The 15,274-nt window shown below is 46.2% G+C and overlaps 5 non-coding genes and 1 pseudogene across 5 annotated transcripts; all 6 read left to right on the top strand.

Moving 5' to 3' along the window:
* The first annotated feature begins 1,546 nt into the window (after positions 1-1,546).
* Positions 1,547-1,727, top strand: LOC114541298 (annotated as a pseudogene).
* A 414-nt stretch (positions 1,728-2,141) lies between these two features.
* Positions 2,142-2,305, top strand: LOC114541276. The gene has a single exon (XR_003689227.1). It is a non-coding gene; the product is annotated as a U1 spliceosomal RNA (small nuclear RNA).
* A 700-nt stretch (positions 2,306-3,005) lies between these two features.
* On the top strand, positions 3,006-3,197 carry LOC114541279. Its single transcript, XR_003689230.1, has one exon. It is a non-coding gene; the product is annotated as a U2 spliceosomal RNA (small nuclear RNA).
* A 427-nt stretch (positions 3,198-3,624) lies between these two features.
* Positions 3,625-3,788, top strand: LOC114541261. The gene has a single exon (XR_003689213.1). It is a non-coding gene; the product is annotated as a U1 spliceosomal RNA (small nuclear RNA).
* A 9,188-nt stretch (positions 3,789-12,976) lies between these two features.
* LOC114541288 lies at positions 12,977-13,174 on the top strand. The gene has a single exon (XR_003689238.1). It is a non-coding gene; the product is annotated as a U2 spliceosomal RNA (small nuclear RNA).
* A 432-nt stretch (positions 13,175-13,606) lies between these two features.
* On the top strand, positions 13,607-13,770 carry LOC114541262. Its single transcript, XR_003689214.1, has one exon. It is a non-coding gene; the product is annotated as a U1 spliceosomal RNA (small nuclear RNA).
* The last annotated feature ends 1,504 nt before the right edge of the window (positions 13,771-15,274 follow it).

Here is a 15,274-nt window from a genome sequence, read left to right on the forward strand (position 1 = left end):
CCGATCCCCCCACCAAAGCTCTTCAAGCCTACCGATCCCAACTCACGAAAACTGTCAAAGCCATATGCTCCCTGCCAAACCGTGCATCACCCCATTACATCTTTGCCTCGAAGCAAGCGGGTGGCCTTGCCCTTGTCGACCCTATTCGTGAGAACCACATCCAAACGATTGTTCAAGCAACTCGAATGCTCGCCTCTGATGATCCCACGGTAGCTGCTGTTGCCAAGAGAGAACTCCGCCAAACTGTTAGGTTTGCATCTCAGTCAGATCCTACCCCAGCACTAATCTCCTGTTTCCTATCAAACACCCCCGATCGTCGCCTTGAAACAATTCGATCCCGAACTGGTTCCCTTTGGACCCGAACACGTCAGGCTACGAAATCCATCCCCATCACAATCCACGTGCCCGATGTGGGTCCCCCAACCATCACTGCGCCAGATTATCCTGACCATATCCAAGCAAAAGATGTTTGTCGGTTCCTACACAACCTAGATCGTGATCATGCCGCCCATAACCTCCAGGATCTCCGCGACCAAGGCAAAGTCTCTCGCACCCTCACCACTGATAAATTTGCCAATGGCTCCAACTGGCTATACACCGGATTAAACATCCGCTTTAAAGATTGGAGATTTATCCACCGTGCGCGCCTTAACTGCCTCCCTACCAACAGCATCAAAAGTCGATGGTCTGACTGTTCGAAAACCTGCCGCCACTGTGATGCTGACGAAACCCTGCCTCACGTTCTCTGCCACTGCCCAACCAACATGGTCGCCATAACCACCCGGCACAATAGAATCGTTGACCGCCTCACCAACGCTGTCCGATCGGGCTCCATCTCCACTGATAAAACCGTCCAAGACAGTGGCTCTTCAGTTCGCCCTGACATCGTCATTGATTCCAACAACCACGTCACCATAATCGATGTCTGCTGCCCTTTCGAAAACGGTCAAGAAGCCCTCGAAGAAGCTGTTTCACGCAAAGAACTCAAATATGACCATCTTAAAACCTTCTTCGAATCTCAAGGCAAAACCTGCGATGTCTTTGGTTTCGCAGTTGGCGCACTCGGTGCATGGCATCCTGGCAATGAACGTGTCCTGTCTGCCCTCAAGATGACCCCACGCTACAAAAACCTCTTTCGCAAATTATGCTGCTCCGACGTCATCCAAGGGTCAACCGACATCTATCGCCAGCACCTCGGCTGCGATGATGTCCTTCCTTAAATATCTGTTATTTTCACTTTTATACCTTTGATTGACCCCCTTTACTCACCTCACGCTTATGGTTTTTCCGATTATCGGACAAGTTTCATTTATACTTTTATTTTGCCATCCCCAGGCACTTTTTTATCTAATTTTTCTTTTGCATATCTCATGGTTAACTGAGTCCCCTCAATCTTATCCGTTTGACTGCACTAAATTAGGTCACATGAACACTGAGATGCCATTAAGGCAAACCATTTGGCACTTGGAATATAGGACGCACTATGAGCCTGTATCTCTTATTTTCGATTAATTTTCAAATTTCAAAACAACAAATTTTCGTAGATATGAATGTTTCGGCCCAAGATAAGAACTCTGTTCTTATCAGCTTAATATCTGATATGTTAGGCAATGCCTAACTCATATATTAAACTGATTTTTGGCCTTCGGCCCTGGGATTGAAGCTTGCTTCGCCCTGGCCACGGGTTGTCTCGGTATTGCACTACATCCGAGTACGGCCCTCTTCCCCTCAACGGGGGAAGAATAAAACATTTGAATCGAAACAAAAACTCGCTCGGTATAAGTAATTTTATCATCTATAGCATCCGATCTAGTAGCTATCTATCTCATATTCAGTCATTCAACCGGTTCTATATTATTATTATTCAATGCAATAACTTAATTGGCATTGTTCTTTCTAAAATTCTGTTTCGCTACAGTTAAACCTCACATATCAACTCACGCCGCTTTCCATCATTTCAGACGAACCGCCGCAGTCGCCGGACTCCTCGATCGATCGGGAAACCAGTTACGAACAGCCGCATTGATAACCGAAACGGCGAACGTACGTACTGTATGAATATTATTCACTACTAACGCGAACGACCGCGATCGAAACGCTTCGTCGCCACAATTATAAGTCAACGGCGCTGCCACAAAAGCATACTTACCTGACGCGAGAGGCACCTTGATCAACTAGGAGGTCCTCTCAGGATGAGGCCCTTTCATTGCACTTCGACTGGGTTGACTCCTGCGATTACCCCTAATGTGGGTAACTCGAGCGTATAATTTCTGGTAGTGGGGACCTGCGTTCGCACTCGTCCCCTTCTCCCCCTTCGTCAACCACATCTTATTCATGATTCAAACAAAAAAATCGAAAAACAAATCTAAAACTCAGAAGCGTGCGTCGTGTGAAAGCTAATAACAACTTGATTTTTTAACAACGGTGCCGCCGCCGGGTTGTCACAAGTTATTAAGTGTAACCGAATCTCGGAAAATCGTTTGAAATTCGACACCTATTGATTAGCTCTCGCTACCGATCGACGGATGGCGTGCCGGTACTACATACATATACTACCACCGCTACCGCAGCGTCGAGAGGTTCGTCACACTATATATAACAACGTCTCGGATATCAGCACATACCACAGCACCACAACTCTTGCGAGGCAACACATCGACGTAGATGAATAAATAACCAACTACCTTTCGGAACTGTTGTGAAAGCAAATGACCGAAAAAAACCGCAAAAAACAGCTCCCCTAACCCTAACCCCAACTCTCGACGGTAATGGCTCGGCGGCAGCAGCAAAGCGTGACCGCGAGGACGTCTCGGCAAGCGTAGGCGGCCCGCCGGCCTCGCATCGTACCCGTTCACGAAATAACGAGAGCTGCAGCGACATTGCTTCGCTTCTTCTTCGTGCCGGCGACTGATTCAGCTCGCTCGATCGCACACCAGCAGCGGCCACCGGGTCGAGCGGGCTCGCCGACGCGCAATAAAGTCTTGGTGGCGAGGCGAAGACGGGTTATCGCTTCTCGGCCTTTGGCTAAGATCAAGTGTAGTATCTGTTCTTATCAGCTTAATATCTGATATGTTAGGCAATGCCTAACTCATATATTAAACTGATTTTTGGCCTTCGGCCCTGGGAATTGAAGCTTGCTTCGCCCTGGCCACGGGTTGTCTCGGTATTGCACTACATCCGAGTACGGCCCTCTTCCCCTCAACGGGGGAAGAATAATAACCACAATTTGAATCGAAACAAAAAACTCGCTCGGTATAAGTGATTTTATCATCTATAGTATCCGATCTAGTAACTATCTATCTCATATTCAGTCATGCAACCGGTTCTATATTATTATTATTCAATGCAATAACTTAATTCGCATTGTTCTTTCTAAAATTCTGTTTCGCTACAGTTAAACCTCACATATCAACTCATGGCCGCTTTCCATTTCAGACGAACCGCCGCCGCCGAAGCCGGACTCCTCGATCGATCGGGAAACCAGTTACGAACAGCCACCGCATTGATAACCGAAACGGCGAACGTACGTACTTGTATGAATATTATTCACTACTGTAACGTTAACGACCGCGATCGAAACGCTTCGTCGCCACAATTATAAGTCAACGGCGCTGCCGCAAAAGCATACTTACCTGACGCGAGAGGCACCTTGATCAACTAGGAGGTCCTCTCAGGATGAGGCCCTTTCATTGCACTTCGACTGGGTTGACTCCTGCGATTACCCCTAATGTGGGTAACTCGAGCGTATAATTTCTGGTAGTGGGGACCTGCGTTCGCGCTCGTCCCCTTCTCCCTTCTTCGTATTCAAAAGTGAAAAATCGAAAAACAACAAGTCTAAAACGGCGAAGCAGCGACAATTATTAATGTGCCGCCGCCGCCGCGTGCGTGCGTGCGTGTGAAAGATAATAACAACTTGACTTGATTTTATAACTCGGAAAATCGGAATCTCGGAAAATCGTTTGAAATTCGACACCCATTGATCAACTCTCGCTACCGATCGACGGATGGCGTGCCATTACTGTATATACATATACTACCACCGCTACCGCAGCGTCGAGAGGTTCGTCACACTATATATAACAACGTCTCGGATATCAGCACATACCACAGCACCACAACTCTTGCGAGGCAACACATCGACGTAGATGAATAAATAACCAACTACCTTTCGGAACTGTTGTGAAAGCAAATGACCGAAAAAAACCGCAAAAAACAGCTCCCCTAACCCTAACCCCAACTCTCGACGGTAATGGCTCGGCGGCAGCAGCAAAGCGTGACCGCGAGGACGTCTCGGCAAGCGTAGGCGGCCCGCCGGCCTCGCATCGTACCCGTTCACGAAATAACGAGAGCTGCAGCGACATTGCTTCGCTTCTTCTTCGTGCCGGCGACTGATTCAGCTCGCTCGATCGCACACCAGCAGCGGCCACCGGGTCGAGCGGGCTCGCCGACGCGCAATAAAGTCTTGGTGGCGAGGCGAAGACGGGTTATCGCTTCTCGGCCTTTTGGCTAAGAGAATATTTCCGAAATCTCGCTCTGAAGAAGACGCAAAGAAGAGGAAGCAAAGAAGAGGAAGCACAGAAGAGGAAGCAAAGAAGAGGAGGTCTTGGCTCTGGTGTCTCTGGTCTCTGGCTGGTCTCCTGCCTCCGCTGCTGGTCTCTCTCGTGGTTGATTTGGTGGTGTCGTGGCCTTGGGGCCGTTCGGCTCTTGGGAGCCCTGGTGTCTCGTTGGTGGCTCGTGTCTCGTGGCTCAAGTCTCGTGGCTCGTGGCTGGTGTCTCGTGGCTCGTGGCTGGTGTCTCGTGGCTCGTGTTGTTTTCTGGTGTTCGGGCTGGTGCCCTAAAGTGTTTCTCAGCATTTTGAGATTTATCAGGAAGGGCAAGGGCTAGCCTTGCTGGACTTCCTGTAGGCTAAAATTTTTTTATTACTATTCTTTTCTGATTATTTGGAGGGCAAAGGACTCCCTTTGCTGGTCTCCTTATTTGTCTTCCTTCTTTTTTGGGGTGCAGAGCATTGGTCTCTGCAGAACCCTTTTCTATATTTTCTCAGGGGGCAGAGGTTTAGTCTCTGCTGGTCCCCTTTATATATTTTCTCGGGGTGCAGAGCATTGGTCTCTGCTGGACCCCTTTTCTATATCTTCTCGGGGGGCAGAGGTTTAGTCTCTGCTGGTCCCCTTTATATATTTATTTATTTACTTATTTTTATATTTTCTCGGGGGGCAGAGGTTTAGTCTCTGCTGGTCCCCTTTATATATTTATTTATTTATATATTTGGTGGGCAAAGGTTAGTCTTTGCTGGACACCTTTCTGTGTGTTTTTCTCCTTATTCTTAAACCATGAAGATTCCTTTTGCGAATCGAACGGTTGAGGTTGGTTTACCTGGTGATGCAGGCGAAGCCAGAGTTACCGTCAAAGGTATAATGACGGATTTTCACGAACAATTAAAAGACAATTTTTCGCGTCTTTTAGAAGCGTTTGTGCTCTTCTCACCACGTCATGTTCGAGTGACTTGTCGCTCGGAAGTCGCATCTGAGGAGTTTTGTCATTCTGGCTTGACCTTTCGAGGAAAGCCTGTAACATTCAAACATTGTAAGACATCAAAATGGGTGAATGTTACCAGATTGAGTTATGGTATCCCGGATGAGGCTGTTCGGGATGCCCTACGTCCCTACGGTACGATTCTTCACACAAAGATGGAAAGTTTATACAATGTTTATGTTGGGACCAGGAATGTACTAATGGAAATTCGCACACCAATACCATCTCGTGTCCAAATTGCTGGACACTGGTGTAATATTTTTTATGTTGGACAAACCCAGACCTGTTTCCAATGCCATAAACCTGGCCACACTGTGAAGAATTGTCCAGAGAGACATAATGTCATTCAAGACGTGACAGATGAGGCCATAAATGATTTGTCTAATGACCCTCCTCCCGCAGACATTAATCCCCCCTTGGCTGTTAATAACTCTCCCCCAACAGTCATTATCCCACCTCCGCCTACTCTTGCTAATAACTCAGCGAAGGTTACCAAAGAGGTACCGCCAAAGAGTTTTTCTGCTGCCGTGCAAAAAAATATCCAACACGAAGCTGACGATGATGCGAAAAACTCCATAGAGTCTGATGAAGTCCCCTTTAAGCAAGTCGTCCATAGAAAGAAGCGGAATCGTTCTGACGATGAGGCTTCCGCCGGCTCTGCCACGCATGGTGGCAAACGAGGAAAATCTTTAGAATCTCCAAATCTTTTCTCATCTCTAGAGGATGAGGCTGCCACGGCAGAAATCGATAACATGGAGGTTCAAAATACTCAAACCAATGACACTAATATCACTAACAACAACGATAATAGTAAGGTTGATGTAAGTGATGATAGACTCGATAATGATGATGTTGAGGATGATGATGTTAAGGATGATGATGTTAAGGATGATGATATTACAGTTGATGAAGTTAAGGATAATGATGGGATGATGATGATGATGATGATGATGATGATGATGATGATGATGATGATGATGATGATGATGATGATCATGATGATGATGATGATCATGAGAATGTTGATGGTGAAGATAAGGACGATGATGACGATGATAGTGATGGTAATGAAGATGGTGATACGGATGGCGATGGTGATGTGGATGGCGATAGTACAGAACAAAATAATAAGGATAATAATGATAACAATAAGAACGGTAATGATAACAAAGACAATACTGAAAGTACACATGTCTCTTTAAGCATCCGCACACATCGTAGAACACAAAACAAAAAACATACTTCCTCCCTTGGTTCCTCTTCCGAGGCTGGCGATGAACGAGAGCCTTCTTCAGCCTCTCAAACCTTGCCTGAACAAGCTGAATCTCAGCTTACTCCTTTTACTCCCAACCTCCCCAGGAAAATCAAACCCAAAGCAAAAAGTTCTCAAGAAAGTACCGATGTTCTCGCATCATTTTTACGTTCAAGAAAGACGGCTCCAGCGCCAGTCTTTGGTTCATCCAAAAAAACATCATAGATGGCTTCTAACAAAGTATCCTTTATAACTCTGAATTGTCAGGGTTTAAGAACGTCTAACAATCGAGATACCCTTTTTTCTTGGCTTAACTGTTGCCAGTCTAATTTTATTTGCCTACAAGAAACTCATGCAGTTTCTGAAATTGAGTTCTCGCAGTGGCTTTCTGATGCCACCTCAAGTGGTCTCAATAAAGCGGGATACAAAGCTATCTCTTCCCCTGGTGCTAATCGCAGTTCGGGGGTTGCGATTTTGTATAAGCCAAATTTCTCTTTGGTCCATTCCTTTAAAGATCAATCTGGTCGTCTTGTCTGTGCAGAATTTGAGAAAGAGAATTTTTCAGTCCAACTCTGCAACATATATGGTCCCAATAAGAAAATGCCAGGAAGTGACTTCTTTGAGTCGCTATACGCCATATTAGATAGAGATACCCCCATAGTTCTTTGTGGGGATTTTAATACGGTGGTTGATGCTTCCAAAGATCGTCTTGGTTGCAACCCTCACTCCATCTGGGCATATAACTGGTCATCAACTCTCACAGACTTGATGGCTTCCTTTGATTTGCAGGATATATGGCGACTCCACCATCCTAATACCAACGAATATACTTGGCGTCGTCCTAATGGACAACAGGCGTCAAGGTTAGACATGTTTTGGCTTTCTTCCTTTTTTATACCAATGGTGTTGCAAGTCACTATCTTACCTTTCTTTCGTTCTGACCACTCTTACGTATACTTGGAACTAAATATTCCTTCCAACGTTAACCGTGGTCCTGGCCTTTGGAAATTTAACTCATCCCACTTGAACGATCCGGCTCTAGTCGAGCTTGTTACTGATTTTTGGACTTCCTGGCGTCAGTATAAGACTACTTTTCTTTCAATGAGTGCCTGGTGGGATGCCGGGAAATCTCGACTCCGTCGCCTTATTCGTGATTTTTGCCGTTCTAAAGCAAAAAATGACAAACAAGTTATCTCCTCTCTGGAGAACTCTTTGTTTCACCTCCGTCGCCGTGCTGCGGCCGGTGAAGATGTACAACCACTTATAGACGAAACGAAATCCGCTTTAGAGGAAGCTCATCTCAAGAGAGCCAGAGGTGCCCGAATCCGAGCCAATGTCCAATGGGCAGAGGAAGGTGAAGCTTCATCGGCATATTTTTTCCGTTTGGAAAAAAAACGAGCCAGACACCGTGTCATATCCTCTGTCCGTAATCTAGCTGGCGTAGTTGTTTCCACCGCGAAATCAATTGCTCTAGCGTGGATCCAATTTTATGTACTCCTTTTTTCGGCTCAACCTCTTGATCGCAATCATCAAGATTTCTTTCTCAATGCCATCACTATGCGTCTATCCTCAGATGAGAAAGCACAATGTGAAGGTGCACTCTCGAATGCAGAATGCAAGAGAGCCCTTGATGGAATGTCTTCTGGCAAATCTCCTGGCCTTGATGGTTTTCCGGCCGAATTTTATAAACGTTTTTGGCCAATCCTCGGTGACGACTATGTTGATGTTATTAATTTTTGTTTCGAACAAAAATGCCTCTCCATCAGTCAACGTTCTGGTGTTATCACCCTCTTGCATAAACGTGGAGATCGTGAAGACATGAAGAATTGGAGACCCATTACCTTGCTTTGTGTGGATTACAAGATTGCCGCAAAGGCTCTTGCAAATCGCCTCCTTGGAGTCCTCGATTCGGTCATCCATCTTGACCAATCTTGTGGGGTTCCTGGTCGAAATTGCATTGAGAACGTTCGTTTACTACATGATATTGTTGCCCATGCAAATGGTAGGACTGCCGGAGGTGCGGTCATCTCGCTTGACCAAGAGAAAGCATTCGACCGGGTTGAGTGGTCCTACCTCGCCCGTGTTCTGGAACGTATGAACTTCGGCCCTTCTTTTTGCAGTTGGGTTGCATTGCTTTACACGAATATCTTCTCTAGCATTTTAATTAACGGCGAACTATCCGCTCTTTTTCAAATATCACGTGGAGTGCGTCAAGGTTGTCCTTTGTCCCCACTTCTTTATGTGATTGTGGCCGAAACGATCGCTTGTGCAATCAGGCAAACTCCTTCGATTGATGGCTATTCCTTGCCAAACAGTAAAAAAGTTAAGTTGTGCCAATATGCTGACGATACTTCTGTTGTCGTTAGTTCCTTTGGTGCCTTAGAAGCCCTGTTTTCTCTCTTCCACCGTTACGAGCTGGCCTCCGGTGCGAAGCTTAACGCAAAAAAATCGCACGGTCTACTGTTTGGATCATGGAGAAATAGGAATGATTTACCCATTCCTTTGAATTGGTCTAGCACATCGATCACTGTGTTGGGTTCTTCCCTTGGCAACTCAGAGTCCCAAAATTGGGCATCCAAGATTGAGAGTCTCTCCTCAATCTTTTCAACCTGGCAAACTAGGAAGTTGTCCTACCATGGTCGGGCTCTTATTTCAAACATGTTGGGTCTAAGCATATTTTGGTATTTGGTGTCCTTTTGTTGTGTTCCAACCAATACGGTAAAAGAGATAAACTCGAAAGTTTTTACCTTTGTCTGGCAGAAAAAACGGGAATGGCTTGCCCGAACATCGGTTACACAGCGATCTACTCTTGGAGGTCTTGGAGTCATCGACTTCAAACGAAAAATATCCTCCTTACACGTGTTATGGGTTAAGCGATATTTCCAACATCCGAATCTTCCGTGGGCTATCTTCTTTTCAATGAATTTACGGCGCGCCTTTCCGGGACGTACTATCGTTCAAATTTTATCTCTCCAGTTTCCTCCTAAATATGCCATGGACGCTTTACCTGCTTTTTACCGCTCCGTATTAGAATCTTGGTTTGTTTTGCCAAGGAAATACGTAGATGGGGAGTTTATCATCGAAGGGCGAAAAAACAATTCATGCCAGCTATCATCATTATCCGCCAAATACGTTTACGACACCTTGGCGACAAGAGAACGTACGCAACATCGTTGTGTCGAGAAATATCGGGGCTGGAGTCTGTCCTGTGACTGGCCCACAGTATGGCGTAACCTTCTTCTTTGGCGCTTTGTCAGGAATGTCAGAACTACTTCCTGGCTTATAGCTCACGGTATTTTACCAACTGCTGACCGCTTAATCCGTTTTGGCATGAATGTCAATTCCCGATGTCATTGTGGTAAAGAAGAGTCGTTGATTCATCTCTTTACTGCCTGCCCGTTTGCTCTCCAGTTATTAAGATGGTATCACTCTATCATCAGGAAATATAATCCACTCTGTCCACTACCATCTCCAAGTGAAATCCTCCTTGGCTATACTACCTCCACCCATATCCCACTAGTCTTTTCTTGTCTTTTGGGAATTATTCGCCACCAAATATGGGTAGCTAGGAACTCGTTTCGATTTGATCGAATAAAACCAGACTTTGTGAACTCACGAGATAAGATCAAATCCACACTCCGTTTTAATTTAAAGATCCAAAGGCGGCACTGTTTACAACAGCTTTTTTCCGATCAATGGCTTGCTGGTAATGTCTTCGGCATCATTACGCCTGCAGATTCCATTGAATTCAGCGACTTTTTAAAATAATTACTCCGTCCTTTTATCCTTTTTTGTCGTTCTCTGCAAGCGCGGCGGTCGCCTTATGGGAAAGTACTGCCGTTGTCCTCCAGATGTATTGTGTCCTTTGTCCTTTTTTGTTCTTCGTGGATGCGGCGGTCGCCTTATGGGAAAGTACTGCCGTCATCTTCGGAGATGTGTTGTAATATGTTGTAATTGCGCATCTCTTCTGACTTTTGTCAGCTGAGATTTCTACTATGAATTTTGGCCTGTGGTTCGATCGGACTTTGGTTTGATTGGGCTGCACAGGTGACCACCTTTTAGGTGAATTTTTAGAGTGTAGTTCGTTTGAGGACGAGCTGCACCGGTGTCTTTAGGTTGGGTCGCTCGCGTTGATCGTGTAATTCACCATCATCACTGTCATTCATCGTACCATTCACGTGTTGCATCATGGCACAGGGGAGAGGATCATACCCTCTGACGATCTGCGTCACTAAGTAGTGGCCCCCTTGGGTGCGGCGATTGCACGGGTCCAGGCTCCATTGCACCGTCGGAGTCGATAAGCCCATCGTCGTTCAACTCAAAATAAGATCAAGTGTAGGAGAAGTGATTCCGGTAATCTCGAAAAGAATATTTTTTTCTCGAAGAAGTTAGTTCAAGATCAAGATTCGGTTGGTGTTTGATTTGGTCTTGGTGTCAGCTGGTGGTCTGTTCCTTTTGGTGGTCTGCCAGTGTCTTTGGGTCTCTTTGGTCCGTGCTGGTCTCCTTTTGGTGGTTGGCTCGGCCGTGGTTCATTTTGGCGCGTGCGTGTTATTGGGAGGATGTCAATACCGCATGCGGACCGTGCTCTTGTCGGGCTTTTAGCTGAATTGTCGCTGATACCTGGCAAGTCGATTACACTGCAGGAACTAGTTGACGATTTCTGCCTGCAATGCGAGAATGCCCAGGCATTCATCGAAAATATTATGCAAACTGGTGCAATGTCTGTGTTGATTCACTGTCGTTCGGCTCAAGCTGCAACAGAGCTTCGTGCTGAAGGTTTGTCCTTTCGGGGTCATCCGCTGAAGCTATCACCTGCCCCATGTACGCAATGGGTAAAGTTGACCCGTGTTATGTACGGGACCACGGAGAATACGATCAAATCCCGTCTTTCAGATTATGGCACAGTATTGAAAATCCGTCGTGAACTCGTAAAAGGCATCGGTATTTCCGTCTATTCCATCAAGATGGATTTAAAGAAGCCTATTCCATCCCGAATTACGCTTGATCATCATCCGGTCAACGTCTTTTACCGCGGCCAATCCCAACAGTGTTTTCGCTGCGAGCAAACGGGGCATGTTTCGAAATATTGCCCACGAAAGAGAGTTCCTCCTCCCCTTGGCCCAATTTCCGGCCCAAACAAGATCGTTCTCCCTGTTGATGTCCTCCCAACGGATATCCCTCCGGCCAATGCATCTGCCGCAGAATCGACGACATCTGCTGAAACCCTTCGCCAGGTTGACACTGGTAAACGTTTGCATCCGGAACCTACAACGCAGTTGAAAAAACATCAGAAATCCCTACCTCCTGCGGAACACAAAGATGCCCCTGTTTTAGATGAAGAGGTTCCTGTTCAGGAACCCAAAGAGCAGTCTGAAAAGCAAGCGAAATCCCACCCTGCTGAACAGAATGCCCCTGATACCGTGCCTCTGCCCGAAGAGTCGGCGACTGATATGGTTGAAGATGTTCCAGTGGATTATGTTTCATACGAACAGTCCCGTATAAAGCTCGAAGCCTTTGATGAAATCACTGAGGCTGATCTTAAAGCTATTGAAGATCTGACTGAACTCATCCCTTTGGCTGACCTGCCTCGTTTTAAAAAAGCTTTTGCTTTTAGACACCCCACTCTGTTGACACCTGAAGAACAAGATTTCATTCCTGCTGCTCTTGAAGCAATTTGTACCGCTGCATTACCTCAGAACCTGGATTTTCTTGAAGCTCCTTATTTTACGAAGCCTCCCTTACCGTCCACTTCAAATCCCGATCATCCTGTTACCTATGTACTGTATGAACAATATATGTCTTGGTTTTATGCTGCGCTACTTATGCCTGACAAACTGCAACCACCCTCTGAAAAAGACTTGTCATGCTTAAAAGATTTGGATCCTGAAACTCTGATTGGCTATTTGCGATTCTTTGCTTATAGGCATCCGGAGTATATCGCTGACATTGATGCTTTGGATGATGATTCAAAATGCCTATTATATGAATTAGTAGCCGGTTCCGTTGAACTTAGCTATACATGTTGAACATGTTTTTATTGCCAGATCATTATAACGGTTTCTCAAAGACTAGTGGACAATCGGCTTGCTGGTCAAGTCTAGCTAATAGTTCTTTTGTGAATACTATGTAAATATATCCCGGTAGATCTTATTATTCCAGTTCTTAAAACATGCATATTGCACTTTCATGTATATAGTTTTAAACGTCAATAAATCAAAATAAGATCAAGTGTAGTATCTGTTCTTATCAGCTTAATATCTGATATGTTAGGCAATGCCTAACTCATATATTAAACTGATTTTTGGCCTTCGGCCCTGGGATTGAAGCTTGCTTCGCCCTGGCCACGGGTTGTCTCGGTATTGCACTACATCCGAGTACGGCCCTCTTCCCCTCAACGGGGGAAGAATCAAATCATTTGAATCGAAACACTGAAAACTCGCTCGGTATAAGTAATTTTATCATCTATAGCATCCGATCTAGTAGCTATCTATCTCATATTCAGTCATTCAACCGGTTCTATATTATTATTATTCAATGCAATAACTTAATTGGCATTGTTCTTTCTAAAATTCTGTTTCGCTACAGTTAAACCTCACATATCAACTCACGCCGCTTTCCATCATTTCAGACGAACCGCCGCAGTCGCCGGACTCCTCGATCGATCGGGAAACCAGTTACGAACAGCCGCATTGATAACCGAAACGGCGAACGTACGTACCTGTATGAATATTATTCACTACTGCAACGACGCGGGCGGCGTTAACGACCCGATCGAAACGCTTCGTCGCCACAATTATAAGTCAACGGCGCTGCCACAAAAGCATACTTACCTGACGCGAGAGGCACCTTGATCAACTAGGAGGTCCTCTCAGGATGAGGCCCTTTCATTGCACTTCGACTGGGTTGACTCCTGCGATTACCCCTAATGTGGGTAACTCGAGCGTATAATTTCTGGTAGTGGGGACCTGCGTTCGCGCTCGTCCCCTTCTCCCTTCTTCGTAATTCAAAAGTGAAAAATCGAAAAACAACAAGTCTAAAACGGCGAAGCAGCGACAATTATTAATGTGCCGCCGCCGCCGCCGCGTGCGTGCGTGTGAAAGATAATAACAACTTGACTTGATTTTATAACTCGGAAATCGGAATCTCGGAAAATCGTTTGAAATTCGACACCCATTGATCAACTCTCGCTACCGATCGACGGATGGCGTGCCATTACTGTATATACATATACTACCACCGCTACCGCAGCGTCGAGAGGTTCGTCACACTATATATAACAACGTCTCGGATATCAGCACATACCACAGCACCACAACTCTTGCGAGGCAACACATCGACGTAGATGAATAAATAACCAACTACCTTTCGGAACTGTTGTGAAAGCAAATGACCGAAAAAAACCGCAAAAAACAGCTCCCCTAACCCTAACCCCAACTCTCGACGGTAATGGCTCGGCGGCAGCAGCAAAGCGTGACCGCGAGGACGTCTCGGCAAGCGTAGGCGGCCCGCCGGCCTCGCATCGTACCCGTTCACGAAATAACGAGAGCTGCAGCGACATTGCTTCGCTTCTTCTTCGTGCCGGCGACTGATTCAGCTCGCTCGATCGCACACCAGCAGCGGCCACCGGGTCGAGCGGGCTCGCCGACGCGCAATAAAGTCTTGGTGGCGAGGCGAAGACGGGTTATCGCTTCTCGGCCTTTTGGCTAGATCAGTGTAGAAGTGATTGTTAGTTCCGGTTAATCTCGAAAAGAATATTTGGTAAAAGAAATTTGTTCAAGATCAAGTTCTTTTTTGTCTTGGTCTTGGTTGTCAGCTGGTGGTCCATTCTTCTGGTGGTCTGCTGGTGTCCTCTGGTCCGTGCTGGTCTCCTTTGGTGGTTGGCTCGGCCGTGGTGGTGCATATTGGTTATTGAGATGGCCTCAATACCACATGCGGAACGTGCTCTTGTCGGTTATCTAGCGGATCTGTCGCTGTTACCTGGCAAATCGATCACGCTGCAGGAATTAGTCGATGATTTCTGTCAGCAGTGCGAAAATGCTCCGGCATTTATAGAGAATGTCATGCAGACTGGTGCTATGTCCGTCCTCATACATTGTCGTTCGGCTCAGGCTGCCACTGAGCTTCGTGCAGCAGGTTTGACCTTTCGGGGTCATCCGCTAAAACTCTCGCCAGCCCCAAGTGTACAATGGGTGAAGCTGACTCGTGTAATGTACGGGACAACTGAGAACACGATCAAGTCTCGTTTGTCCGATTACGGTAACGTGTTGAAAATTCGCCGTGAGCTGGTGAATGGTATTGGAATCTCGGTCTATACAGTAAAAATGGATCTTAAGAAACCAATTCCTTCCAGAATTACCCTAGACCACCATCCGGTAAACGTTTTTTATCGTGGCCAGACTCAACAGTGCTTTCGCTGCGAGCAGACTGGGCATGTTTCAAAACACTGCCCGCGTAAGAAGACTCCCTCTCCCGTCGGTCCGATTTCAGGCC

Source organism: Dendronephthya gigantea, unplaced genomic scaffold (assembly GCF_004324835.1).
Source record: "Dendronephthya gigantea isolate DGI-Jeju-01 unplaced genomic scaffold, DenGig_1.0 000278F, whole genome shotgun sequence".
NCBI classification, from domain to species: Eukaryota; Metazoa; Cnidaria; class Anthozoa; order Malacalcyonacea; family Nephtheidae; genus Dendronephthya; species Dendronephthya gigantea.